The sequence below is a fragment of the Lepisosteus platostomus genome, chromosome 23 (assembly GCF_059453375.1).
Source record: "Lepisosteus platostomus isolate fLepPlt1 chromosome 23, fLepPlt1.hap1, whole genome shotgun sequence".
Classification (NCBI taxonomy): domain Eukaryota; kingdom Metazoa; phylum Chordata; class Actinopteri; order Semionotiformes; family Lepisosteidae; genus Lepisosteus; species Lepisosteus platostomus.
The window spans coordinates 16,233,157-16,242,332 of record NC_142633.1 but is presented as its reverse complement, the minus strand read 5'-3'; the positions used below and the strand labels follow the sequence as shown (position 1 = coordinate 16,242,332).

Below are 9,176 nucleotides of genomic sequence, written 5' to 3'. Positions count from 1 at the left end.
ACAATGTTGTGCAGATTAATACAGACTTATTCCAAGACAATAATTTTGTCTCGGTATAGGAGCCCTCTATTTAAATGTTTTATCTCTAACAAGTCTTACCTTTCAGGGATATTTAAAGCAAGAGACACAGTCGTATGGCTCCCAGCTTCAGGGTCCTGGGTTCGAATTTGAGATGGACTCGGACTCAGTAAGAGCAGTAATTTGCTCTCTGTTCTGTGCTGCTCCCTGGGCTTCTGGTATAGACTCCAGAAAAGCACCAATGTCAAGCAGCTTCCTAAAAATGAGGATATTAAGAGTCAATAAACAATACCTTGTCTGTCTACATTACTTGAACATTTTCAGCACGGACAGGGGGTCTTGCAAGCTGCTGGATACTGGGGTGGCTGAATGTCCTCTATTTTGTGCTTAGTGTTTTGCCACTGCTGTACCAGTTCACTATCAAGAATTCAGACACTCTGATACAGGCAGGTCTCTGTAGTTTAGTGCCCTTAATTTTATAGCCCCTTCTATATAAACAGCTGCTATCGTCAACATGTTGCTATAGGTCTGTCTTCAGATGAAAGGCTGTGTGGTTTTCGAAATAAAGACTAGGAATGACAGAGCTGCTCTGCAGCACATTCACCACAACCTCCACTCAGAAGTAGACTCCCTTATAGGATGATTAATATTTCTGTCCAAGATGGAACACTAAAATACTGTTAAAATACAATATTTGAGAATTAATTGATTGATTGTTACAGACCATGAGGACTTCAGTTTTCCAATCACAGTAATGAATAAAGAAGCCTTTTGTAAAATTGTACATATACTTCTTACGTGCTTGCTTTAATCGTGTCTGTGTGTGCCATGGGATAGACTGGTGTCCTGCCCAGGGTGTAACCTACCTTGCACCTTGCCGGGACAGGATGGATAAAAAAAAACACTTAACACATTCAAATGGAATTTAATGTTTCCCAAGAAATAGACTAAAAACAGTTTCTTCTCATACAAAAGCATCTGGCAACCATTCAGCCTGATGCCTAATTGACAGATGTTACCACAATTCCGAAGCAATACAGCGCAGGAAGTTGGAGGTGGCATAACTTACAGTACATATTATGCGTGTCTCACACATGCATGTTTCACACAGGAACTCTGGAAGTAAAGGAAGACAAAAAATACCAGCACTTCAGATCTGCCGGGGCAGAAAAAACAATACATTAAGAAAACAAGAGGAATTTCTCTTGATTGTTTGATAATCCAGCCAAGGGGAAATACATTTCTTTGCACAATTTTAAGAGAACTGTGGAAAGGTCAGTGCTGTCACGTCCACCATCAACCGTGAACGACCTTTCGCTAAACCGACCACAGCTATGGGTAATTCCAGCAAGCGCCAGCGCGCTGATCAATTATCCAATCAAGACACTACACTAATTACCAAGCCCTCCACTTCCCGGGATATTGAAGCCCCACGATTTGGAAAAGTACCCAACGATCTCCTGAAAGTCTCAGAACAACGCACAGGGTCCTTCCTCTACCTCGTGGACACAGCTCTCGTTACAAGTGCTCACTTTCCAGGAAAATCATATCTCAACGTGTCTAAGTTTAATCATTAGACCTTGGCACACTTGTATCTGTTCCTTTTGATGTCATTTATAATTACTGGGGGGTGGTTAGCTATATTTCGTAGTTCGTGTGTGAACTTATTGATCTGTGCTTACCTCACCTTGTTACTCAGAAATAAAATATAGATTCAGTGAAAAGAGAACAAACATCTACTGCAAGTTAACACTAGGTAACATGAATGATTAAGATAGACATTGACAGTATACATTTTCTCAATGTGAATAACCAACAAAAATCGCTTATAACCATAGGAAATGTAGAATTGGGGAAGAAATTAATTAAAATGTTATTTCTTTTGAGTACCTCTCTTTCATTCTAGTCATCACACACTTAACAGTAGCACAGACGTAATGTGCTTTTAGACTCTCTGAAAAGACTTTTCATTGCTTTCATTTGCACCGAAGTTGTGACATTATAATTGTACAGTGTGGGTTGCTAGAATTAGCATAATTACAACACAGCAACAGTAAATTACAAGCCTCTGAGAAAGAAGTCTCTTTCTTCTCAAGCAATTCAGCGTGGCTCGGGAATAGTACCACTGCGCTCCAATTACAGAGTCGAGTTATCCAGGGCGATATTTCAGCTTATACTGTAGGTACCAAGGGGGCAACGTTGTTTTTCTTGTACCGATTTCTCTTCCATGTGATATGTCAAACCTAAAGCGCTGTATTTGCCGTTGGCGGAACTGAACCGCCAATTGCTATTTCTTCGTTAGCGGGCAGATGGAAATGGAAACGTGGATCGAAAGTCTTTTTGTTGAAATTTACGTTCACAGAAGTGGTGCTGGCTCAGCTCACTCCGCTGTGACACCGTGGCCGAGATGGTTTGGAGCGAATTTGGCTGTCGCTCCACGGGCTGATGTGTTAATAGATTAATAGACTCTGTATTGCTTTAGCTCATTGTTTTTCTTTTAACATTGGAGAGCAAACATGGATTAAATGACATACATTAATAGTTTTCATGTTGGAGAGGGGTTGGGGTTAGAGGGTCTGGTTTGGTTTCTCCCTGTATTGCAACTGCACGATGGTTTGTACAGGGTATTATTTGAATGCATTTACAAATATGCCACCAATATTGGACAAATAACGAACTCAACGGGAGCAATCGGTTAAAGACGATATGTTTCTGCTGCTTGTCTAGCGTTTTATAGACCGAGGTCATGTGGTCAGCTGCAGAAATAATATGTTTGATTTTATTCTGAAGTGTTTCTTGAGTCTAAAGATGCCGCACAAAACGGGCTGAGCGCTTTGAAGGCAATTGCCTAATTAAGAGAAACTGCAGCCACACCCGATACTTCAGGTTTTGTGTGCAGGGCACTTTACTGAAGCACTACAAGCGAAGCGTCGTACTCAAGGGCATAATGGCGCCCCCCACCGGGAATTTGAACCCGCGACCCTCCGCTCCTGAGGTTTAACCACTTTTACACTGCTGCGTGTAATTCAGTAACGTAAGAAAATACGACGTTTCACAAAACCAGACCTTATGAAAATATGCAGCGGGGTGTCATTACACGATTTCCACGCCTTTTCCGCGTCGTCTTCGTGCTGCGTGCTTTCATCGCGGCTCCACTCGGCCTTGCCACGCGTTACTCTGCTTTTCCTCGGGGTGATACTCCAACTTTAAACTTTATTAGGAGGCACACAGCCAAGTGACAATTAAAACCTCTCTTTGCTTAAATACGTTAAAGAATTGTAGCTCAGGGCCGTGGGACGTTGGCACATACTGTACGTGATATTAGTCACTAGTAGTCAATAATCCGATAATTAATACAGTTTCTCATTTTATCGCACTTTAAAATGTTATTCTGTTTTAAAAATGGAAGCACATTTCGTATTTCAGGCACCAATTCCTCTTCCCAGATTAAAAAAAAATATATATTTATGTGTTTCAAAGCAATAGAGACCCCAGCTTCATGGTATGGAAGTTATTCCCCTTTAAAAAAAACAGAAAATAAAAAGCCTTCATTTGTTTTTGTTGTTTTTTTTTGCCTTTACTGTGCACAATGTTAAGGGTTATATACAGTATATAGCATTCAGCATATGTGAGGATATTTATGCATCTGCATGATCAAAGGCCTGGAAATTAAATAAATATGATGTGCATCTGGAATGAAAAACATTCCCAATGTGAGTCAAGTATTATATCTATTAACATCTACAGTGGGCGTAATGAAAGCATTAATCACATTTTAATTAGTGAACATAGGTCAACTTGCACAATGTTTTTTTTGACTCTTTTTAGTTCAACAGCAAAAGAAACAGTTTTGGCTTATGCATTTTTGTTATAAATAAGTGTGTTATTTAACCCTTGCCTTCCCCAGAGCTGAGACCCGGGCACAATCAATCAATTACTGTCAAGCCTCAGCAGTACAAAGCCTTGTTCCCGTCAGGCTTCTGAAGAACAAGAGGCTTTGTTGCCAGGATACAAGGAGGTGTTTGTTGTGCAGGGAGCATCAGCGCCACATCAGATGGACAGTCGGAGTCTTGGTGATGTTTGCTTGGTAACGAGTGCAGTCAGAGTCGCAGCAGCCAGTCCTCTCAGTTGGTTTTCACAAATCACTGGGGAATTTTTATACCTTTGTGTGCAAAGTGTACCAGCAGTACTTCAGCAAACAGCAAGTTAGTGGTGAGAGGTGAGAAGTGAATCATTGTGTCATTGCTGTGTCTTATGTCTTCAGCAAGTTCAAGTGTAAACTTCAGGTCCATTCCATATCACTTTTACAACCTGAGAAGCTGCGTGGGGTGTTCATTTACAGTATTTAGCCCCTGGTGTGTTGTACAAATATATGTATAAGTATGAAAGACAGATGAGATGCCTGATAGCAAGTTAACCTGTTCCTTGTATTTCAGGTATCATACTTATTTTAGACACAGTGAAGCAGGCTGCAGAACATGATAAACACAGGTAAAAGATTTAGGACAGTACTTCAATGACTAATTATGAAGACCTCCTATACTGTGTGCACTCCTGTATCATTTGTTAAGGCATTCTTCCTTAGAAGCTGATGGACCAGTCTGGGGGGATCTTTTCTCTGGATAAGAACTTCCTAACCGAGGCCCCATTACAATGAGAGGGGCACTCTGCTGTAGGTGGTGCCCTTCTTCAGGTGATGCTAAACCAGAGTTCTGACTGTTTTATTATTGAAGATGGCACTTTGTAAGAGCAGGGGTGTAAAAAAACTGTATCCTGCTGATATCCCACTTTGGTCTTGTTTAAACTGTCCTCCTCAAAGTTCCCTCTTAATTAAAGGGTGAAATAATCTCTCCCTTTTTTTAAATGTAAAAGGCTGCCCCATTATTAGAGTACATTGTAGGTGCACTGTGGGTAATGTCACAGCACTGAGCCAGATGGAACACTGTTTGGTCATGATGGATATCTGTAGTTTACACTTAATTTGAAGGTTTACGTGTAGCTTTAGGAGACCTGTCATGTGCTGACTCTAGTTCTGTTCTTTGTATCCTCATTCTGGTGATAGTCAGTACCCCCGTAACCCTTGATGGCCAGACCTTTCGTTTTGAGAACAGACAGAGGAGAGCAGAATTTTGGATCAATAAACAGATTGCTGGTGCTCTGGGTTAGTAAATAATTCCAGTCACAGCAGTGCGTGTACCACAGCTAACAAACCTCCAGAGAACAGCCTTTCCCATCCGCCCTGCCTGACTGTGTCGTTTCTCTGCTCCTGTGGAAGAAGTAGTTCTGGTTGACAGTTTTGTTTTTCCTCAGACTCCCCGGCTGATTTCACCCACTCTGCCGCAGCTCATCTGCATTTTCTAAGGAGTTTTCAGAGCTCAGATCTTAAAGGAGAGTCCCCCGCTGCTCTCTTGCCAGGAACAAAACCAAGAAACTCTTAATGAAGCAAGCTCCAAGATTAAAGCCAGCCTGCAGAGCTGAAGAGAAACACACCGAACTGGGCCAGTTCCACTTAGATACTTTTCTTAATTAAAAGGCGTGAAAAATCTGTTCTTCTCTCTACTAAAAATATTAAAATCTAGCAACTCCCGCATAAGTGTTTTTTCTTCTTTTTGTTTTCATTTTATGGACTGTCTTTGTATTTACTTACAGAAGTAACTTGCTGTATATTCTGCTTCTTTTCCCAACATTTTATTAATGAACTAAGTCTTGTGGTCAGCTTCAGGGATAATAAGTGTGATTTACTCCCTAGGTTTTCTTAAGGTTGCTGCACAAAACACCTGAACTGAAGGAAATTGACTAATTAAGGAAAAGAGTAGCCATGCCTGATTCTTTGTTTTTCAAATATTCTTCGATATACAGTATGCAGGGCACTTTATTGAAGCACAGACCCTTACTTCAAAAGACCATGGGAACACCACTGAGTACCATAGTAATCATCCCTCAGGCACACCGATTGTGGTATAATATGCCCCATTTACGTTCTACTCCTGCACTGACCTTTCTGACAAGTCACCTCTGTGATCCTCAAAATGAGGTTTAATGATTACCCATTTGCTGTGACAATGGGTGGAAATAAATTCTCATTGCTTCAGTGGGCTTCCTCCGTTGGCAATGGTCACTGATGGCATCAGAAGATATGTATATGTTTCAGAGGTCATTAACTGAAACTATCGTAGAGCAGCAGAACATGAAGTAAGTTGCTAAAAAGCCTATTCCTTCTCTCTTTTGCTTTGTTGGCTTGCACAAACTGCTTTCAATTATGTTAGAAATGATGCTGCACCACAGGCAATCAGCTGCTTGGCTTTTACAAGTGCGATAAGCACAGGTTTAGATCTGTAACTCTATTAACTGAACAGAGCCTAGAAACCACCCTCAGGTACTCAGGCAGTAGGAAAAAAGATTGATGTCCCGAATGATATACAGACATTGTACGTCTGCACTGTATTTTCATCATAACCCCCACAGTTTCAGTTTGTATCATGCTTTGACTTGCCTCCCTGTGCTTCAGCATGACCCCACTGCTGGTCTTTACTACACTTACTCTGTTCATACCATTGTAGATTGCAGTAAACTTTCCGAATATGGGTGCAGGTATCTTTCTCAACAACTGTATCACTGACTACTGGATTCCTCCTTTATTTCCTATTTAACCTGTTTCAAGAGGTCATGTTAGTGCATGCATTTATTTAAGAGACCTGTGACATCTCCCAGTAAATATGTAATAATATATGGCTTTAACTGTTCCAGCATCATTAAATACGTTGCAACCATCTCATTTTTCACTTCACTCCTGCAAAGTTCCACGTCAAAAATTTGATGTGATTTTTGGTGAGGTTGATTTACACGATACCATTCACCCTGGTGACTGCAAGACTTTCCATATCAATTACTATTTCAAAAGAAAGCACGTCTTTGATGAGGCAGTTCCACTGGGTCAAAAATAAAACATCTTTCCCAAAGAAAGTCAGAGCTCTTTTACGGGGGGTCTTTTATCAATCAAAGCAATATTTTAAAGCCAGGTCCTGCTGATACTCTACTACCTTGTTTTATTGGGAACCGCGTTGAATAGTGATGAAAATCTGACTTCCAAAAGCTGACTCTTACAAGCAACACACAAGCCAGCCCCTGGAACACTGCAGGGGGAACCCCTTCTCTTGTTGCTAGGCAGGGTCGCAACCTCCTCTCAGATCAGCCACGACAGGTCAGTGGTGTCCCACCTCCCTGTGCGCCGCCGCAGACAGGGCCGAGTTTGAGGACTAGAGCCGTGAAAACATGCCAAGCACCCAGGAGTCGCCCTCGAGAGCTAGGAACGGGACACGGGGCGAAAACCTGGAGCTGGGAGCGTCTGTAAAGATTTCCACCTTCATGGAAATCTTGCTTATTGCTTGCTTTCTGTTTTGAACCATAATTGATTTCTTTAAAAAAATGTTTTCTCCTTGAACTTGGAAAGAACAACTAGATTTATTTAAGGAATACCCCCTCCCTAAATCTCAACAGCTTCATGTAAACAGCATCGCACCTGCTTTCACTCTGTTACTCCAGCAGTGATACCGAAGGAAGGTAACAACATCAAATCGTCATCTTTGGATATGAGCCCCATGTTGCACCATCATTCTTACTGTTGCAGTTGGGTCTATTTTTACTCCGGCATTATTTGAGAAATGCAGCTGATGTTATTAATTTATGAATCCCATTTCCAGCATGAAGATTGTGACTAAGGTACAAGCCTGCAGGTGAGGACATTTTGGCATCTCAATGAAACCTGGGAGGATTCAGAAGATGCAATCACAGACCCAGGGCTTTTGTTCTGTTATTTCAATGGGGCACCTGCTGCGATAATGCCCCTCCACTCAGGGGTTAGGGGGGACTCCCACACAGAGAGGCTGACCTTTGCTTTCCAACACTCGGTCTCCCAGAGTCTCGGCTTTCCCGTGTCGCTCTCCGTGAGTCTGAACCAGCATCACTCGCCTGCAAATCACCGAGAACGAGGAAGAAGGCACTTTGTTTTCATGAGCTCCACGGGTCTGATCCACGGGAGGCCTGTAAAAAGAAACACCAATAAGAGCCCAGTGAATATCAGTTAAGGAAGACACGAGTACCCACACTTGTTGTCCTCTCTATTTAGGGTTCTTTATGATGAATAAGGAGGCTCGTCCTGTGCAGATTTGTGGGGACACTGGAAGAAACCGTTCTGCACTGCTCCCCACTGAGTGAGACGTTGTGTGGCACCCTGGAAGCAGAGGTGTCGGGATCAAAGACGAACGAGTTTGGATATCTGCTTCCCATCCAAATAGCTCCTGATTGAGCCATTATGGAGCAGACAGGAAGCCAGCAGACCTACCCTATCACAATGTCCGGGACTGTTCCGGCTGAGAGACCTGCAGAGGAATTTAGTGGGGTGGGATACAAATAAAAATAAACGAGTCCTGGGCTCAGACAAGCGTCTCCAGCACTTAAGTGTCAGGATTGCAGAAGACTGGGAGGGGAGGGATTTCTGCAATTATTCAGGCACAAACTATTAGCGTTAATTGGGGATGTGGGCCTGGGAAATTGGAAAGGCTGCACAAGAGCGAGCTTATTATTTTATCTAAAAAGGCCCATCTGTATAATTCGCTTTTCCTTCTTCATTTTACAACAAAGAGAAAACTTTAAAAATTGGAGAAATTAGTTAGGGCTCACTGAGGCCAGAGTAATTGGTTCCTGGACTTGTGTTACTGCATGACATAAAAGATAAAAAGATCGATTTCGGTTGTTATCTCACACGCAGTCTGACCATCTGCAGTTTTGCTTTCTCTACATCTTGATTAGAAAACCTTCTATTCCCGTATGAGAAGGGGTGTGTGCCTGTTGTGCACAACGATTCAAAATCAGACAGAAATCCTAAAAATGACATTGACTGTGCGAAACGCAGAGCTGTTTATGGCAACATATGTGTGTTGTTTATTTGTTGTTGAAGGAAACAATAAAACTTGAAATCAAATATTAACATCACAACACAGCATTTTAACTAAATATTACATAATTAGTCTTGAACAAAGGGGCACAGCACACTCTAAGAAACCTGTTTTTTTTCCTTTTCCATCGGTACGTGACCCACCAGCTCTGTTGTATTAAAACACACAAGCCCAGTCTTGGCTGAAATGTCCACTTTTCACGAA

General features: G+C 41.9%; 1 long non-coding RNA gene across 3 annotated transcripts; it reads left to right on the top strand.

Annotated features, from left to right (window-relative positions):
• The first annotated feature begins 1,990 nt into the window (after positions 1-1,990).
• On the top strand, positions 1,991-5,611 carry LOC148642184 (uncharacterized). Of its 3 annotated transcripts, none has more exons than XR_015929645.1 (4): positions 1,991-2,196; positions 3,926-4,237; positions 4,455-4,509; positions 5,329-5,611. It is a non-coding gene; the product is annotated as an uncharacterized LOC148642184 (long non-coding RNA). The 3 variants fall into 3 exon arrangements; XR_015929644.1 differs by having other exon boundaries at positions 1,991-3,052; XR_015929643.1 differs by having other exon boundaries at positions 2,002-4,237.
• The last annotated feature ends 3,565 nt before the right edge of the window (positions 5,612-9,176 follow it).